Below are 20,729 nucleotides of genomic sequence, written 5' to 3' on the forward strand. Positions count from 1 at the left end.
AACTCTGAGGTCACCTGGAGAGTTTGTTGAATTGTCTGATTAGAGTGAAATTGAAAGTTTGGAGCGCTGAGCTCGGTGCTGGGAGCGTCACACGGAGACGGCGTGTCTCGACAGCGGACGCTGGACAGCCTGACAGAGCTGAGGATCAAATGAATGCAGCGGGAAATCCTGGAGGGAGCGCGGATGCCCTTTGCCAAAAAATCAGCTACTTGTTAGATTTGTTCTCCAGTGAGACCTTGAGCATGAAGCCAGAAGCACACAGGGTTTATGGCTTCAAAACAACAGTCGACATCTTAATCCAGTCAGGAGTTTGTGGCCGGACTTGAAAAGTCTGTTGACTCTCCGTCTACGCTGCTGCAGCAGTTCTGCAAAGACGGAGGGGCTCAGACATTTTGTTTCAAGTGCAAGTAAGACTTGATATGATTTGACGCTCCAAACTGACTTGACCCCCCCTCCGCAAAAATAAACGTTTGCACATCTAAATATGATCTATAGATATTGGTAATGGTGGGACAAAATATCGACTCTGCGATGTGTAGTGACGTGGAATGGAGAGACTTCCTCCCTCCCAGTCTCAACTCCATTTTCCTACATGAACGGATCTCAAACTAGACTGGCGGTCGAGTTTGAGCGCCTCGTCCCACATCCAGCCCAGAGACTCTGAGAGCATCCGAGACTCTCAGCCTCCCCCAGCATTGACGGGACCAAGTGTTCACACTTCAAACTGGAACGACTCACCCGACTGTTCTTGATGCCGGACCTTGACTTGTTCAGCCAAATCTCCCTGAGGGCCCTGATCCCCTGCACATCTGGAAGCTGCCCAGTGGCGCGTCGGTGGTGATGGTGGGCCAGCAGGAACCCCTCGCTGCAGGACCAGGACCAGACTGGCAGCGGTGGATGTGGTGACCAGGACGGTGGAGTGTGAGGTGGCGGCCATCCATGAACAGCAGCGGAGGGGTCCCTGGAGATCTGGACCTCTGGTGATCACTTCCTGTCTCCGCCCATAACTGGAGGCTGCTGTTTGGACAGGCGTTGCAGCAGGAGACCGCTGTCTGCTCCCCGCTGCCAGCGGTGAGTCAAGCCAGTGTTTAGAAAACCACCATGGTCCCCTAACCTCAACAGAAGTGCTGGTTTGAATCTAAACCATGAGTTTCCCGACCTTAACCATGTGATTCTGTACCTTGATGTAACCGGACCTGAACCATCGCATCCACACGTCATAAAACATCTTTAATTCCCAACAGTGATTTGTAACGATGACGCAACCTGCCTGTGTGTCGTTCAACCGCTGACGAACAACGTCAAGTTCTGACTGTGAAGGCGTTAAGGAAAAACTGCAACGTCAGAGCCGAGCACTGACTCAGTTTAAAACACGTTTTTAGAAAGATTCTGAGATGAGGCAGACTTTGGAGATGGAATATGTGTGCGTGATCGTAGATGTGGATTAACGTAACGTAGGTCTGCATGTAGAAACGGGTGTTGTTAGCATGAAGGAGCTTAGAGTATGCAGTTGAACGAGTGGTGGGAACAGATAGGCTGGGGCTTCCTCCTGCCCCTGCACGCACACACGCAGGCCTCATCTAGGTCAAATATTGTTGATGACACTTTATGCACATTCTTGTATTTTTGTATGCGGCTTCACACTCCCCTTTTCATTTTCTGTATCCGTTGGAAATAAAGCAGAAAGAATGTGTTTGTGTGAGTTATGTGTGATTTATACTTGGACGAGATGGTTGCAGAGAGAAGAAAAGAAGAGGTGAGTAAAGAGGCAGAGCTGAGAGAGAGAGAAAGGCGTCAGGGAGGGAGAGGGATGCGATGACATCACAGCGCATCAGTGAGGTAATGTCTGTGACACGGAGGCTGCACACACAGTCAGTCGTTGTGTTCAGGCTGATGCGAGCTGCTGCTAAAACCTCCTGAACACAAACACAGCAACAACCTGGAGGGTCCTTCAAGGTCGTGTGTCTGACATTGCAGTCGCCGTTTTCAGGGCAGTTCCAGGGAGAAGTGTAGATGTCATTGGAGCTGGAGGCGCCGGCGCGTTGGTGCTGAATGACGCCGACGCAGTTTGAGCAAACACGAAGAATTCACAAGAAGCCCAGACGTGACAATCACAGTACAAATACACGGACACGACCTGCAGGAAACTTCCTCACCAGCCGTGAGTACTTTACCGTCCTCAATAGAGTGAGACAGACACCGGCAGTGAGACGGATAGCAGGAGTAGAGTGAGACTGAAAATAGTGAGACAGATAAGAACAGCAGGGTGAGACAGATGAGAGCAGTTGGGTGAGAAAGATGAGAGTGGATAAGAGCAGTAGGATGAGACAGATAGGAGTGAGACACATCAGCAGTAGGGTGAGACAGATAAGAGTGAGACAGATAAGAGCAGTAAGGTTAGACAGATAGCAGCAGTAGGGTGAGACAGATGAGAGAGGGACAGAGGCTCTCAGCAGGGTGCCTGTCTTTCCTCTGCCACTTGTGTGTCTGCTGGAGGAGACAGATGCTCTTCTGCTGCCATCTGCTGGTTACAGCCTGCCATTACAACATCCAACCCACCAGAGGAGATCAGCTGATGCTTGTGGTGAATTTCGTGGAGGCTAATGTATTGTCTCTCTCCTCTTTTACTGAGGTTACACACACACACACACACACACACACACACACACACACACACACACACACACACACACACACACACACACACACCATGTAACAACCAGCCAGCATCAGTGTGTCATGGAGTTATCTGACGCAACGATGCAGTTTTTTTCCTTGTGTGTGAAGCAACATGAAGCAGCTGTTGTACTTTATAGATCTGAGGGGAGGCCGGGGAGGTCAGGGGGTCCCAGGAGGGCTGGGGGGGGTCCCAGGTCCCTCCAGTAGGATGTTTAGAGCTGAGAACAGGAGGTCTGAATTCTTCCCCTCTTTATCTCCACTACTTCCTCTGTTTCCTACTCTTCCCCCCTTCTACCATCTCAGCTGTATTTGACCTTTGACACTTGGACAAAACAATCCCAGCATTGTTTTCCCGTCTCAGCTCCCATAACCACAACGAAGTTTAGTCTTTACCGCGTTCTCCTCAGTGAGGTTGTGTGTCAACGTACAAAAAAACCTTGATATTTTCAGTTATTTTGACTTTTTAATGAGAAATTCAGGGTTTTGATGTTTGAAGGATTTTTGTTGACCTCCATCACCTCCACCAAGGAGGAGCGCCATCGCTGCTGTTAGCAGAATTTTCTTAAACCCACAAAGCTGATTTTCATCAGGCGTGTTGGGGGGGGGGGGGGGGCTGTACGGGTAGAGGAAGAACCAAATACATTCTTCGATGACATCGTTTTTTTGAAAAGTTGAGTTTTGTTTCCTCTTGTTTTGGCTGAAGTTTCGCTCTCACACACAGCTGAGCGAGACCGTGAAGAAGATACGGTGACGCGCCAGTGCTGCGGTTCAGGTTTAGGCACGAGAGCAGCGACCTGGGTGTCAGGGCAGGTCTCAGCTCAGGAGGGGAGGGACGGTTGCTTTGACAAAACATCCGTGGAGGTGAAGCTCCGACAGAGTGGAGGTCACCTACTTGTAAAAAAACACCAAATTTCACCGCCTTCCTTTCTCCACGTTTGAGCTCCTTCAGGCTCAAGTGTTGGATGTTCAAGAGTCGGATTCGTAACCTGCAGTAAGGCCAACAGTTCTGCTGCAGGCCAGACTGGTGGGCTCACTCCGCACAATCAAAAACACATAAAAATAAAGAGAGAATGATTTACTGTCTCTCAGTTTCAAACGACCCTTAAAATCAATGTTATTAAAATCGAGTCGCTGAGGAGAACATTGGACACGCGGTGTCATTTTTGGCTTGTGTTCACTGGAATCGCCAGCTGGAGAAATTCAAAGTTATTGCTACCGTTTCGCTGAGCTGAATTTAAGCGAGGAGCATTAATAAAACAAACAGATTTGAGAAATTTGGCGCGCGGTGTTTTTAATTAAGACAACAGATCAAACGAGAAATAAAATCCTGGTGCTGGTTCAGAGAGAAACAAACTGCAGGGACCATCTACAGTTTCAAATACAGTTTGGACGGACTCGCCTGCCAAGTGTCCAGGTCACACTGTGGTCTGCTGGATCTCTTGGCTTCAGCAAAGCACCAATAAAAACCTGGACCTTTCTAGAAGCTCTTATGGCTTCTAACCCCGGTCTTCAGATGGGACCAAACTTGAGAAAAATACTAGTTTAATTAACTTTAAAGACTTAGACTTCATAGCAAACCATCCGCTGTCCAAACCAAACTGTGTTTAAGTCATCTGGGCTGGAGGAGTGAAAACATCTCAGCCACCAGGAAGATTCTGGCCCACTGAAAGACCCGCTTTTCCTCTCCAAACATAAATTTCCTTCTTCTGGACTGTGTGACAGATGAGGCTTTCTATTTTCCTACTTCATGCTTTGTCTTCATGGGGGAAGCAGCTGCTGATGTGCTGTTGCTCTGTATCACTTCACCTAACCCTCTCGTCTGTAGGGGGTGATTAATACACCAAAAAATCAAACACAAAAGAAACACAATAAACCAGTGCACTCCCCAAACCACACAGATCCGATTCCAAGCCTCTTCAGCAGGCGCAGTAGGTCAGTAGTCCAGACGGTGGCGCTGCAGCGGCCGTCTGCATTTTAAAACTTTTATAACTAAAATGTATCCTGGGAAAACCAAAATCCGCATGTGCTTCGAGCCGGCAACAGTTTACATCACTGCGTTGTCCTCCCTCAATGGTCATGAAATCTGTCACCAAACTTTCTCCACTGCGCCTTCCAACGTTCCTCCACAGATTTGTGATTTCTCAAAAAAAAAACGAAATAATGTGGACACGGAATGTTTTAGCGTAAACAAAACTGTTAAAAAAAACGTCAACAAAATACACCTCCATGTTAAAAGACAAGGGACAAAAGCGATACTCAAAAAAATGTTTCAGACGCCATCCTAACGTGAGGGATTGTGGTCAAACAGAGAAGTGACGTCTTTACACGTTTCTCTCACTGGAGAAATCAGTCAGTGCCTCGCCACCTGAAGTAAATGAATGCTCTGGATTTGCCAGCAATAATTCAATTTCTGAGCTTGAAATCTTATCTGCATCGTATTAGTCCAACTACAATACCCACAATCCCTCAGCATCCTACCCAGATCTTCACAGCTTGCTGACAGTGATTCCTCAGCTGTCTGGAAAACAGAGGGTCCCTGGTTCGACCCAAAGATCAGCCTCTCAGTCTGTGAGCCTAGACCGGTTGTGTGTTGGTCAGCTGTTAATATTTTCTAGAGAAACTGTGATAACTTGGTTCTGAATCCCTTTAATAAACCAAACAAGCAAAGGGGCTGCAGAAACTTGCTGCTAAGGCTCACTCAGTTCTGGAGCATCAGTCCAAGTTCTGAGTTCCTGCAGTTCATGGTGCGTTCCGACATTGTCTTCAGTCCCGTCGCTGTTCTGGATCAAATAGGGCTCAGCAGCAGAAATTCTCAGGAAGTTCTTTAAAGCCCAGAGGCTCGTACGTGACCGCCATCCAACAGCACAAGCCCAGTGATGGGTGGAGCAGCGTGAAACACCTGATGGATATTTGTCTGCAGCTGCTCCTATTTGGCCTCCGCTGAATTCCTGTTCTGGCCATAAAAGCTTGAAGAAGGATCCAAGTTTTTACTGCTCCCTGTCTGAAGCCAGGAGAAGCGGCATACCACACATTCAGAACCACATCTCACCCAGGAGACACAACATCGCAGCGCGCACACACTGCTGAGAGACACTGCACCGCATGACAAAAGTGTTCAGCAAAGTCAAGCAGTTGTCAGGTTACGTGATTCTGTTGTGAAATACGATGGAAAATCATTTCGGATTTTGTCCTCAACCCTTTCTGTCCTCCTTCCTCTGGCTGTCATCCGTGGTTGGTTTTTAATAGTTTCTCACTTCCTGTCAACTTCCTGCTTGGTTGCGTCTCTCGCTGGTGTTTGGTTTCTGGACCCATTTCCCTTCCTGATTATGGACCTCTGACCTCAGACTCTCAGCTCTGACCTCCTGGATTAAAATGCTGATTTTAGAAGATGGACTCAGGAACAGCGCTAGCTGGCAGGCGGCAAGCTACGTTCCTGGTGGCACAACCTGAACACAGTGAGGCCAACAAAAGAATGCGAGCTCTGAAGAGGTCGATTGTGTAAACGAAATTTTCTGCAGCCGGACTGCTGCCTCTCAATGTTTGATCGTGATAAATAAAAGACGATAAAAGGAGAATCCCCCCCACAAATGAAAGTTCAGTCATGATCTGCTCCTCCTCATTCCAGTGGAAGAGTGGGGGAGGTTTGTTTCGTCCACAAAACACTGCAGGAAAAGAGGGTGCATGAATGGAGACCAGCGTTCTTCTGGTCATAAAACAGAGTGAGACCACAAGCCGACTCCGATTCTGCTGGTCTGAGATCATTCAGCAGCGTCCTGAGGTGTTGATCGCCGAGTCGTTTTCAGAACTCCACGCTGTGACGTCCACCGAGCACACGTAGAGTCCCCCTGACGGCCGGGATGGAGACATTTTATGGCTTTATTATTGATCCTCTCATTTTTAGAAAATGGTCAACTTTCGCTTCAGTCATGAGGGAGAGAATGTTCTCTGAGGGTGACTACAGAAAGACAATATTGTCAGTTTTGGGTGAAGTGGAATATGGAATGTGTGTGAAAGGACACAGATGATTTTCAACATCCTCGCTATCTTATTAACTATGATTAGAATATTCTCTTCAGGGATGATGTAATTAGGTTTCAGCAGCGTCTTTGTGTGCTGGTACGTGTGGGACACCTCGACCTTGACCGTGACCCCTCGCACGGCCGTTGATCAACATCGCCCTGACGTCAGTGCTGCTTACTACTGCTTCCTCCTGCTGTACGCTTGGACCCTTAAGGGTATAACACAGCTCCGCTGAAAACAGGAAATTTCTCACACACACACACACACACACACACACACACACACACACACACACACACACACACACACACACACACACACACACACATCAAATCTGGTTCTAAGGAAAAGGAAGACAGACGTAAAATGTATTTTCATCGCTGCCAAGAAATGAGCACATGCACCGGGAGATTGTGATAGACGTTATTGGTTTTCTGAGCATGTGATACACAGAAATGTGTGTTTGAACATTTCAACTCGTGAACCGGATCAACACCAACATGAGGGATTCTGCTGCTGGAGTTCCTGGGAGTGTTTTTTGATCGCGTTTCTTCAATGAACATGTTCTCCGATCAGGAATTACACCGAAACGTTTCAAACCTGCAACCTTCTGTCCTGCAGCTTGACCTGGACCTCTCTAAACTGGCTCCCGTATCACGCAGAAATCCACCCTGTGATCAAACCCATGACCGTCCATAAACCTTGGAGCTCCTCAAAGCCACTGACCCTTGACGCTTCCAGACGTTCGGCCTGTGGCTTCATACATGATGACTCGGAGGTTTAGTCGAGGCTGGAGGGTTTGGAAAGACGGTGTGTGATGCTTGTACTTGGAAGGTTGCTGGAGTTAAAACCTCAAAAACTGATCCTGAAGGCTTTTAGTGAGGCACTTAAGGCTCAAGAGGGAAGTCTGTCTCCTCCCCGCGATCCCGGTGAAGCCCGCACAGGAGACGACGCAGACGCGGTTCCTGGTTTTATTAACAGGAATAAAAAAATTTTTTAAATTAAAAAAACAGAACAACCCTCCAGAGGCCTGAAGGTGTTGCAGGAGACGATGGTCCAGGATCCACGCGAGCCAGTTCCTCATCATGCAGTAGAAACATTTATTCTGGACTTCAGCCCTGTTATTGAGGAAGAGGGTGGAGCCAGTGCTTGTTGCCACACAGGCGCCCAAAAAGAGCCTGGAAGCGTTCTTTGCCAAACAAAGATGCTGATGCCTATAAGTCAAACCCAAAGAGCAGAAGTACAGACTTGTCTGGCAGAGCAACAAATCACTCTCACCCAACCAGAAACCAAAGCCAGACTTGAGATCCGCCTCCTGAAAGAGGAGCTTTAAAAAGACTCCCTCTCCTCCTCCTCCAAGGAGCTCTCAATATTCTTTACTGTGATCAGCAGCGCACATGTTTGAGCCTCTTACTACTGCAAACAACTGTTCAAAATATCCACAGAGTACTCCTGACTACTGTAAGTTTGTGTTTTGTAGTTGTTGTGGGTCGGATCCTGCCTCTACATCAAACCACTAACTGGCTGTTGTACCTGTTGTAGCCTCCGACGTCTGGCTGCTGCTACATGCAGGTTTCTGCTAATCTGGATTAGAGAGTCGAGCACCTGCTGCTCAGAGTAAATGTTTTAACTAAATTATGGGATTTTCCTATTTGGATGATCCACTTCCACTGCAGTAGGATTCTATGGAGTAATACACGGATACGCCTCAACAAAAAAAGAAACAAGCAGAGATGAAATAAAATCACAACAATTTCTGCAGCCTGCATAGCATTGATGATCCAAAAGTCTGTCAGCAATGTCCATCAGTCCTTGAAACGAAGGAAGGTTCATGTGGTCCAACCAGAACACAACCAGAACGCACCGTCCCCCTCGCCACCTCAACAGGCGAGGCAAGGCAATTTTATTTGTAGCCCATTTCCACCACCAGTTGGTCTCCAGGCTTCATGGCATCATAACAACATCCTCGGCCCTCAGAGCCTCACATCGACTGAGGAGAAACTCCATAGAAAACCTTTAACAGGGAAAAATGGGAGAAACCTCAGGGTGAGGAGGGGAGGAGGATCCCTCACCAGGAGGGACAGACGGACAGGAGATGTTGTTACAGACAAGAAAACAGTTTATAACACAGAATGGAGGAAACATGGAAATGTTAACAACAACTGAAGAAGGAAGCTTCTGGTAGGGGAGGCAGGGAGAGCAAGCCAGCTTGATGGGGGACTGGATGGTAGACTGGTTCATGGGAGGGGAGGCAGGGAGAGCAAGCCAGCTTGATGGGGGACTGGATGGTAGACTGGTTCATGGGAGGGGAGGCAGGGAGAGCAAGCCAGCTTGATGGGGGACTGGATGGTAGACTGGTTCATGGAAGGGGAGGCAGGGAGAGCAAGCCAGCTTGATGGGGGACTGGATGGTAGACTGATTCATGGGAGGGGAGGCAGGGAGAGCAAGCCAGCTTGATGGGGGACTGGATGGCAGACTGGTTCATGGGAGAGGAGGCCGGTTTAACAGCAGGGGAAAGGGGGGGGGGGGTAGGGGGGGGCGATGCAGTCTCAGACCAGCAGTGGCAGTCATGGATGTAATCAATGGTGAGGCGATGCATCTGAAAGGCAGATTTACTCCACCCAAAACGTTGTGTGCTGTTATTAAGCTGTTGTAACTGTAGTTGCTCCTCGTAGTTCCACACAGGCTGCAACTGTATCCCTCTGCAGCAGCTGGGGATTATAAAACAGCTGATCTGACCAATAAGATGGATGTCTGAGGGCAAAATGTTCCAAATATATCACACAAGTAAACAAACAAGTATGATCATTTCTTTGGTGGGCGGGTATTCGACTCCGTCCCACCGAAACACCTCTGGAGAGTTTTGCTCATTCAACTGCACAGGTCAAAGCGAAGATGAAGACTTGTGTGTGTTCAGGCGGCGCGACTGACGCAAACACACTCAATTCACATGGCGAATGACGCGTTTAGAGCTCTCTGAGTATTTGAGCAGGTCTGCGGCTGGTTGCTGGTTGGCTGAGAACACGCTTGCGTGCGAGAGTCCTCCTCAGGTTTGCCACTGACTCAAGTGTCTCTGGAGGCGTGAAGAGAGGTCAAAGATGTGAGACAAGGACAGCTAGGCTAACTAGCATGCTGCTAGCGGCTCAGTGTAGTGTCATCTAGATAAAATGACCACGGATTGATGTCTAAACACCTCGTAGAAGTACAGCAGCTGCAGAAGTACCCCCTACCTGAGAGCACGCCTGCAGACCCCCACTCACGATCGACCGCCTTTCACGAGGGGCAAACGCAGTGATGTGAATATTTACTCTGTTTTTGGTGTGAATGCTTTAATCATTTTTGCTGCCGTCTTCAAACCCGACTGAAATAATGACGGGGTAAAAGAAAATATGTTAATGAGATCGTGGTGGAATTAATTCTTGACAGATTTCAGACAAGGCAGCTTTCACAGGACTGAGAACAGACGACATCTCCATTATTACTTATTATACAGAGAGCGCGAGAGAGAGAGAGAGAGAGAGAAAGGGAGGGAGGGACAGAGGCAGCCTGAAATGACAGAGTGAGAGAGCCATGAGCCGGCAGAGAGAGAGAGAGAGAGAGCGAGGTGCCCCTTTGTCCCTGGTCACACCAGCGGGTAACCACACACTTCATCCCATGGCTCCAGACACACACACACTCCGACACCGACGCCAATGATATGTTGGGAAACATAGTGAGGGGGAAACCTGAGAAGGGGAAAACTGAACGGAGGAGACAAACAATAAGACGAAAGACCAAAAAAAGATGGTCACTCTGTCTCCATGTCGCTGTTTGTTTTCTGCTTCTCATCTCACTCCTTCTGTCTGACTCAGCATGTTTCATTTACATACTATATAATCATGTATGCACAGTCCAAATGAAAACTTAAGAGATGAAGTCCGTCCAAAGATCACAACTACTGTACGAGACTGTTACTCACAAGTCTATTGGTTTCAGGTAATTACCACCCTCTCCAGCCTAATTAAGCCCTGGCTAGATGACGTTCTCTTGCTGCTGGTCCAACGTCTCTGTGCTTGTACGCATCTCCAGCGTTGCACTCTCATGTTTTTTGGTCAAGATGAAGAGCAGAGACTGCTGGAGTCGGTCCAGTGTAGAGTGAGGAGGCTTGATCGGCAACACACATCAGTTCCACATCAATGCTTAGGTTAGAGGGTTAGAGGGTTAAGGTTAGGGTGAGAGGGTTAAAGTTAGGGTGAGAGGGTTAAGGTTAGGGTGAGAGGGTTAAGATTAGGGTTAGAGGGTTAAAGTTAGGGTTAGAGGGTTAAGGTTAGGGTTAGAGGGTTAAAGTTAGGGTGAGAGGGTTAAAGTTAGGGTTAGAGGGTTAAGGTTAGGGTGAGAGGGTTAAAGTTAGGGTTAGAGGGTTAAGGTTAGGGTTAGAGGGTTAAGGTTAGGGTTAGAGGGTTAAGATTAGGGTTAGAGGGTTAAGGTTAGGGTTAGAGGGTTAAGATTAGGGTTAGAGGGTTAAGGTTAGGGTTAGAGGGTTAAGATTAGGGTTAGAGGGTTAAGATTAGGGTTAGAGGGTTAAGATTAGGGTTAGAGGGTTAAGGTTAGGGTTAGAGGGTTAAGATTAGGGTTAGAGGGTTAAGGTGAGAGGGGTAAGGTTAGCAGTTTAAGGTTGTCACTGAGAGGCTCAGATTTTTGTGTGACAACATTGTCAGACAGACAGGTGTGTATGTGTGTGTGTGTGTGTGTGTGTGTGTGTGTGTGTGTGTGTGTGTGTGTGTGTGTGTGTGTGTGTGTGTGAAGGTTGGATTATCTCAGGTCAACACAGATCTCTCTTCTCTCCAAACAGCACAAAATACTCTCAGACTAGCAGTGGCAGGGTTTAGTGTTTAGGGTTTAGGGTTAGGGTTCAGGGTTAGGGTTAGGGTTTAGGGTTAGGGTTTAGGGTTTAGGGTTAGTGTTTAGGGTTAGGGTTAGGGTTAGGGTTTAGGGTTAGTGTTTAGGGTTAGGGTTAGGGTTAGGGTTTAGGTTTAGGGTTAGGGTTAGGGTTTAGGGTTAGTGTTTAGGGTTAGGGTTAGGGTTAGGGTTGAGGGTTAGGGTTAGGGTTTAGGGTTAGTGTTTAGGGTTAGGGTTGAGGGTTAGGGTTAGGGTTTAGGGTTAGTGTTTAGGGTTAGGGTTAGGGTTTAGGGTTAGGGTTAGGGTTTAGGTTTAGGGTTAGGGTTAGGGTTAGGGTTTAGGTTTAGGGTTAGGGTTTAGGGTTTAGGGTATAGGGTTTGTCGCCCTGGTCAGATGGTCTGCAAGGCACTCTACGAAAATTTTTCATCCATGTGGAGCCAAAGTAGACACAAATTGGGCATCAAATGAAAGCATCACCTACAGTCACACCAATTTGTTGCCACTATTTTTGAAGTGCACAAACACACCCTGCACTTTATGGCTGAATCAGTGAGGAATCACTAAGCTGTGCTGTGCTGCCCCGCCAGCAGGTGTGACAGTGAGACTTCCTGTTTCAGACCTCTGGTTCGTGTAAGACACATGTCGTGTCTGCAGGGATCCTTACCAGAATCACTCTGATGGATAACTAGAAAACACAACCTCCGCCAAGGAGGTTACCACTAATAGCTACGTCCCGCCAACGGCCAAGAACCCTCTTCAGGATCCAGGATCTACAATTCGATCCAGATCCTTTTCAAAGCGTAACCACTAGTTCCGTGACATGTTACCCATCTTTCAACCAAATCTCATCTAAATCTGTCCATTCGTTTTTGAAACATCTTGCTAACATTCAATCAATCTGGAGGACTCTTGGAGAGCACAAGCAGGCACGGATCAGAGGGATGCTGTTTGATGCCCGTGTCCTCCTTAGTCAGTGGACCTGAGAGTCTCTCGGGGACCAAATCCAGATCTTCTGCCAGTGTGTTGCTCAGGAGCACCAAATTTGAAAATTAAAAAAATCAAATTTATTTTTGTGATACCAGTCAGACGCCGTGATCACGTGATCTCCTTGGTGGTAGTAATAGCAATCTGAGCCTAGAGGCTAGATGAGTTTTAGGAACTTTGCCTGGAGGTCCCGGTCCATCGTCTGTCCCTGGTTCAATTTTGGCGTCCTGTCCACCTGGGCTGGGTTCCATCGGCGAGTCTGCTGGGCAGAAGTGTTCCTCCATTTCCCAGCAGGCTCAGTGGATGCCTGAATGATGGAGGTTGCTGGAGGCAACTTGGATGGTAGTGAAGCTGCCTGTGGGATTTTTTGTAAACTGCAGTTGTAGAACCAAATCTTTGTTTTGAGGGGGAGAGACTAACATCTCCAGAACTTGCCAAGCTGACTGAATGCGGTTGAATCTTTTCCCACTCTGCAGCCCAGCTCTCTATCCAAGTCTCCATCGCTGTTAACGGAGCTCCCAAGACATGCAACATTTTCCACCACTTCATTCGGGTCACTGGTCACCTGTGTTGGTGTTGGTTGCGCCCCGACCAACGTGTCTTTGGGTTTTTGGTGCTGATGTTGAGGCCAGTGAGAGCTGCCGTCTCTCACAAAGATCTGCTGGCCTCAAATAGACCCACTGTGGAACCGGTTCCAATAATCATCGCCCCATGGATGCTTTCACGCTCTGCTTTAGAAATGCTGAATTTGAAGACTGCACGCCAAGAAAAATGGCAAAGGTAAATACGTCCACTGCAGACATTTGTCCTGCTGTACAGTCGCTCTCAAGCAGAGCAACAGAGGGACTCACTGTGAATGTTTAATTGAAAATTAAATTATGACCACTGTGGCTCTGGGACAAAGGGAGGAAGCTATTATTATTCTCCATGAGCTCCGTTCAGGGGGTTAATTCATGCACATTTCTTTGTCTTCTCTTGCTTGTGTTTCAGATCTGCTCTCTTTTGTTTCAATTGGAGTGACAAGGCAAGATTAGAGGATTTCAGAGTTTCAGGGACCCTAAGACTTTGGAGACGTGTTCAGTGCCATGCAGTGCACAGAAGTGATCACCGAGAAACATGTCTGTCATCGCTGGAGTCAAGAAATCCCCCCCCGTCCCTTTGACTGACGGTGACGGTGGTGCTTGAAAAACAAAACACAGAGTAGAAAATGCTTCCAGAATCTTCTCACCCTTTTTTTTTTTTGTCTTTGATCGCTCACTGATGGTTTTGCTCGTCTCTCTCTCTCTCCTCTTGTTCTTCTGATTTCCCTGCTACCGTCACCGTTCTTGCTCTATCTTTCCACTCCTCTACATTTTTTTGTGTCTTTTTTTGTGTCTTTTTTCACTTTCCCACACTCTTTGTCTCTGTGTCTGCTGGCAGCCATGTGCGATGCTTACTACAGCGTCATGCTGGGTCACCACGCCACACACACACACCCACGTGGCGTCAGTGCCTGTTATAATGACAACGCCATGGACAAAACCAACAACAGAGAAATATATAAAAAGGGGCTGAAATTCCATTTAATTTTAGGAGATTGCCACATCAGTGCTTTTCTCATAAACCCGGTGTTTAGACACGCATGTAGATTTAGGGAAGCCAGGGGAGCCAGAAAGATAAATAGCCTGAATTATAACAGAAAGTTTTGGAGACGTTCATCCTCAAATAGCATGGGTACTTTTGTCACAGGTTTAGAAATAGATGCTGCAGACCGCAGGGAGCCTGCAGTCGCTAAAAATGTCCTCATCTGTCTCACATTTGGGTCTCGTTTGTCTCTCGCTTGCTCCGCTTTTCCCACGTTTTTTTTTTTTCTTTTAAACATTTGAATCCCATCTTAAATGTTTGGTGTATTTTGGAGGAAAGAGAAGGAGCAAACAGCCCAGAGTTCCAGCTAAATATTCTTCATTATTCAACACCCCAGCTTCAGGTGAGCGATGAGACCGCACATCACAACATTAAAACGCCTTTTCAGAGAAAGGAAGTCTTTTTGTTTTTCCAGTGCAGAACCAAAAAAACTAGCAGTGGGTCGTAAAAACATATAAAAGTGTATCTGTACACAGAATGGGTGGGGCTTAAAGGATATGGGTGGGGCTTAAAGGATATGGGTGGGGCTTGAACCAGAAGTGGGCTGAGTTAACTAGAAGATATGAGAACTCTTGGACGGCAATCGGAGACGCAACACCCAGCGAGGTGGAGAGAAAAACACAATTTGCTGCTAATTTTAAATGGACGCCCCCCCACTCCCCCCCCCCCATACCGGGGGTAGGTCCTGTGTAATGGTGCTGGGAGGCTGACGGTGCTGATCTGCTTGGTAACCGTTGACTGAGCAGCTTCAGAGCCGATCACAAGAAAACCGGACAGAACACGTTTATCGAACTGAATGAAGAAACGCTCAGAAATGCACAAATGCAAAATAGAAGTAAAAGACAATTTGAAACGTCCAACCCCCCATTTTTTCTCCACTCTTTGAAAGTTTGTTTCAGGGCTTTTTCAATACCTTGCGTTTACAGAGGATTTTTAATTTTTTTTATTTCTGCCCTCAGTGAAACACAACGTTATATAATTATGTGGTGTGTGTTTGTGTGTGTTTGTTCAGGGGGTTAAAATGAACTGACTGTGTGAACCTGTGGGATTTCTGGACACGCAGACACAGCGGGAGTGAACCGTTGTTGAAGACGCAGCGAGTCACATGACGAGACACCACGTCCACTCTGAGCCGCGTTCTCTAACTCACTCGCCAACCAGAGGCGAGTCTGCTGCGGTTCTGATGCTCCGACCTGATGAGAACTTTCAATCATCACGTGTGCAGATATCGACATCTGTCTTCTGATTGGAAGATGAACTGTATTGGATCCTCTGGACGCAGCGAGCGTTTGAGTGTCTGGGAAACTCCCATGAAGCCGAGGAACAGGGTGAACGTGTGAACCCCTGTCTTTTTGTGTTGTGAAACAATAAAAAAAATGACCCAATCCTTACATAAAGTGTTTATAACCTTGTAAACAGAAGATGAAGCCAACATTTAAAACATTTTCTGATGTATTCGTTTTTCTTTCGCTTTCTTACACAACCGGTGTCTCTGTTTCCACTGTTTTTGACAAATTATTGCTTCTCTCTTTAGTTTCCTTATCTTGTGTCATTTGGTGGCTTCTTGCAGGGTTTCCCACGTTTCCATGCAAGTTCTTATTTCGACATCTTTTTGCATGTTTTGCTTTTTTATTTTCATCTCACTCTGTCACGCTTCAAGAACAATACATTTTAGAAGAAGGGATAAAAGTAGAAAAGTGAGCCCTTACAGTTTGAGAAAATGACTAGAATAGAAATAAACTTTTTCTCTGGATTCTTGCTGACTCAGATTCTGGCTCGTTGATTGGCTGGTTTGACTGTTTCCACAGTGATAGATGGGTTCTACCAGTCAAGGTTTGCGGTCAAGCTTGCCCGGGATCTGAACCCGCAACCCACAAGCCCTTCAAAGCCAAGGCCACCAAACCAGCAGACCTCAGAGGTTTAACACCCACACCTTGGCTCCTACTAAAGAGAGGGAGGAGGGAGAGCAAGAGAGATGATAGGAAAGAGAAAAACAGGAGACAGAAAGCAGGCTGTAGGAGATGTGTTACTCAATCTGACTTCTTGTCCATATTTAAGCTTTTGTGGACTTTTGTGGAGTCATTATCAGTCAAGCGTTCCCAGTCCGTAGTGGACCTTTAGCCAAGCAAACAAACACAAGAGGTCTTTCTCCACACACGGCGCTATGGTTAGCAACTGTGAATTTCCTTGCCAGCTCATAAAACCTTTGTCAAAATTGTAGTTCTTCACCTTTTAATGAGTCACCAAATCTTAAGGTTTCCAGTTCAATATTGTGTGGCTCTTCTTTCTGTTACAGGACCGTATGAAGGATCTGATGACATCTAGTGGTGAACTTGGAGATTGCAGCCTCTCACTCCTGCCCTCAGAAAACCGTCCCAGACATGATACGAAATCGAGTGGTGCAGGAATTAACCTGGAAATAACATCCGGTTCCTCCATCTGAAACCTTACAGGTTTTCAGTTAAAGGCTTGAAATCAGATCGGCCATCAATCCAGCTGAAGATAAATGCATGCGTTCTTCTACCCGAACACGCGTTTCTGTGTCTTAAAAACAGCGAGCGAGAGGCTCAACGAGACTGCAAACACTGCACAGCGACTGGATACCAGACATGAGCATGAACACGGGGAATCAAACCAGCGGTCCAATAAAGCTTCCAGCTGCAGCACTGTAGGTGGTTGCCTTCTCATCAAACTGGGCACTAAAATACATTGACGGCGACACTGTTGAGAGAAAGCTGAAATGTGGAAGGAGAAGATGAAAAGGCCCGGAGGAGCAGTGGAGGTGAGGAGCAGGATGAGGAGAAAAGGAATATGAATATAAATGGCGTGCCAGATTTATCTGTCAGACCCTGGTGTCTGTTCAAAGCCTCATTTAGGGTCGACTCTGATGTTCTCTTTCCTGTCAGTTGTGAAAATAGCCCGACTATCACCAGGTTACACTCGGCAAAAGCACAATTCCACTTCCTCCCAAAAGGGAACATTTGGATCCCACAGTTTGATTCCAACACAGAGGCCGGAATGACCCTTCTGTTATTGTCCTTGACCTCAGTCTGATGTTTTCTGCTCACAGTTTGACCTTCCTTCAACTGAACTTCTTTTAAGTTTTCTTGACTTCTTTTTGTGTCATGTACTTTTTAAGTAGGTTAAAAATATCGGGATAAAACCTGCGTCAGCTCCTGTTTCTGGCAGCGTTATTAGAGGCTGCTGCAAGAGTAAACCTCCCCTTCATTCCTGTCCCCAACAGCCCTTCTGACAGGAAATGATGGCATCCAAGGAAGAGAGCTACTTCCTGCAGAGACAGGAAACAGGAAGTAGTGGGGGTGGAAGAGAGCTTGGCAGCAGAGAGGGAAAAGAGTGAGAAACCTCCTCCTGACCACATCTGAGGCAGGCAGGGCTGCACTGTGGACGATGGCCGAGGTTCGGAGCCTCAGACACGTTTGGAGGTTTAACCATCGTGTCCACCAGTGGCATATTTAGGGAACAACATTGTACAGGAAGTGAAGGAAAAAGCAGGAACCCTAAATCACTGACATCTCAGTGACCTTATAATGACACGAGCATCAATATGAAATGCTTTAAATATGATTCTGATGTGGGGCCTAAACTCTTGAGGAGAACGTAAGGAAACCTGGTGGAGTGTTGGCAAATCCAGTCAGGCTGCGTGATGTGCGCGCCGGTGCCGTGGAAGCTGGAGGTGATGGCGTAGCGGCCGGGAAACTCCTGCATTACTTCTTTGTGAGTCAGAAAGAGCCAGGCACGTATTTTAGCTTGAAGCTACAGGGGACTGACGCTAACAACAGCCACAGCAGAAAAACGTCCCCAAAAAAAAAAAACAACAGGAAAAAGAGCAAAGCGCTTGATGAAGATGGCGAGGATGGTAAACGAGGTTGTAAACAGACGTGTTTGCACCGTGCTGTCGTTAGCAGTCTCCAGTAGCTTCCAGCTACATACCTACGTGGCTGGCTCTCTCTGTATCCAGGAGTCCTAAAGAAGCAAAGCAGGAGGGAAAAATGTCTTTGTGAGGTCAAAACATCTCTTCATGAATACTAGAAAAGCGCTTTTCGGCAAAGCAGGACATAGACAAAAGATATTAATGGTGAGCAGAAGCAGCAGGGACACAGGTTTTGTACTACAGCACATACAGTATATGTAGTGTTACTGCTCCTTTCATCGTTGTGTCCTGATGTGACTCATCTGAGTATCAGCACCTGTATCAGTATCCCTCCTGTTTTAGTCTCTTCTCCTCAAGGATGCTACCATGTAACAGCTTAGCGTCTCTGCATGTCTCGAAGCTACACAGACCGTATCCCCGCCGACCTGCATTCATAGAAGCTGACTCGGCGGCGAGCTGAGTCACATCCCATCCTATCTGAAAACCACTTGATGCATCCCTCATCTTTCTACCTGGTTTTGGTTGATCAAGCTGAGAATGCGCCAATAATGTGTCTGACCTCACCCGTTTCTGAGACCAGCACGCCAAGGACTCACAAGTTCTTTAGCTATTTAAACAGCACGGGTGCCGGGCCAGAGAGCGAGCAGCACCTCAGTCGGAAACCAGCAGTGACGCGTGTGCTGCGCCGCTCAGGGATCACGGCCTGCAGATCTACGCGCAACAAACGGCGTGAGAAGAGACGAGTCGTTCTGACACATGACGCAAACCTTCTGTGACACGAGCAGATGCTGAGACAATTAGACCACCACATGGAAATAGGTTTAATAACATAAAAGGGTGCACAGTCAAGTATCCACACACACACACACACACACACACACACACACACACACACACACACACACACACACACACACACACACACACACATTTCCATGTTTCAAGTTTGGTGGTTAGAACCAGAGTGGAAATTGTAAAGCGCACGGGCATAGCATGAAAAGGTTTTGGTCACTCAAACACAATTACAGAACAATCTCTCTCTCTCTCTCTCTCTCTCTCTCTCTCTCACACTCACACACACACACACACACACACACACACACACTCACATAGGTTTGCACAGCTATCCTTGTTAGGACATTGGAGTGATTTCCCTTACCTTCTCCTAACCTCAATTTACACCTTAACCCCAACCTGAACTAAACACACACACACACACACACACACACACACACACACACACACACACACACACACGCATTTTGTAAAATAGAGTATAGAGAGAAACTGCACAAATACACAAACAAACACTTTTACCGTGTAATCCAGCCGTCATCTCAAATCAGACTCTGCAAAATGACACACAACCACAGCTACACACACACACACACACACACACACACACACACACACACACACACACAAACACACTTTGTCAGTGTGTAGTTGTGGTGGCTGATCTGTCATCCTAACCACATGTGGCCAATAAAACACCACGAGACAGAAAGAGACGGGAAAATCCCTCTCTCTCTCTTTCTCTCTGTCTCTCTCGCTCTCTCTCTATTCATCAGTCTCTCTTTTCTCTTAAACACATGGATGTTCAAATTCCATTCTTTCTGCCTCTCCCTGCATTTCTCCATTTCTCTGTGGAGCTTTTCTCTCTCAGCCTTGATCATCTCATCTCAGCCACCATGAATTCACACGGTGAGCAGCATCGTGAGGAAACCTCTGACCATCCGTCTGCTCTCCAAAGAATAAAAACACATTCCTCTGAAACAGGAGTTTCTAGCAAGCAAGTAATAGTTGTACGAGTACACAAAGTACTTGAGCTTATAAACAAGCCTCTTGAATACACGGTAGCAAACTCCTCCTGGCGTCACGTGGTATCCTGGGCTCAGCATTGCCTCCACCGGTCATGAAGGCTACGGTTTTTTCTCTCCAGCGTTGCGTCAGTGTTGGGAGGGTTAACCCGTAAACGTCAGAACAGGTTGACGTGGTTACAAAGTATCGCGTGTAGAAGAGGGGCCCCCATCTCTGACAGCTGGTGTGGGCTCTTGACAGGAGGCCTGACTTGTTTCTGGTGGGGTTTGGCCTGCAGTCTTCATGGATTTAGAAGCTTAGGTGTGGTTGTTGGGGCTGCAGTTGGGTGGGCATCACTTCATGTGTCGTGGGGTCCTGGTCTTGAGTGACTAGACTATGGAGCGTCAGCTGAACCAGAAGGGAAAGCTCCGGACCTCCAGGTCAGCCCTCGTCCGTTCACCTGAGGTCAGGAGACCCGGTCGTGATGGACAGAACCAGAACAGAGATACAAGCAGCAGAAGTGGGTTTGCTGCCTCCATGACTCTTCTTCAGAGGTTGAAGATGGACGGATGGATGCAAGGACACGGCTCTCCCTACTGGTGTGTCTCATTTCCATCCATGGAAGTGGTCATGTGATGCGTCTTCAGGCATTCCGAGACTCAAAAACCGTGTTAGTTTTGAAATCTGTCTTAGATTTGAGGCTGCAGCCTGTTTGACGACAGTTTCAACTAAAAATCGGACAAACATACTGAGCAGGGCTTTAATTGTTGGAGTGTCGCAACCAAAGATTGTGAAATTGAAACACTACTGTGTATTATTTATATGCCTGCAAAGTGAAGTGACACTAGAATTG

At 47.2% G+C, this 20,729-nt stretch overlaps 1 long non-coding RNA gene across 1 annotated transcript; it reads left to right on the forward strand.

Moving 5' to 3' along the window:
- Nucleotides 1-1,929: 1,929 nt before the first annotated feature.
- On the forward strand, nt 1,930-15,782 carry LOC147255390 (uncharacterized). The gene is made up of 4 exons (XR_015117702.1): nt 1,930-2,161; nt 13,038-13,341; nt 13,552-14,527; nt 15,197-15,782. It is a non-coding gene; the product is annotated as an uncharacterized LOC147255390 (long non-coding RNA).
- Nucleotides 15,783-20,729: the final 4,947 nt, after the last annotated feature.

Source organism: Aulostomus chinensis, chromosome 9 (genome assembly GCF_037954235.1).
Source record: "Aulostomus chinensis isolate RoL2024-O1b breed Wild chromosome 9, RoL_Achi_v1.0, whole genome shotgun sequence".
Lineage (NCBI taxonomy): Eukaryota > Metazoa > Chordata > Actinopteri > Syngnathiformes > Aulostomidae > Aulostomus > Aulostomus chinensis.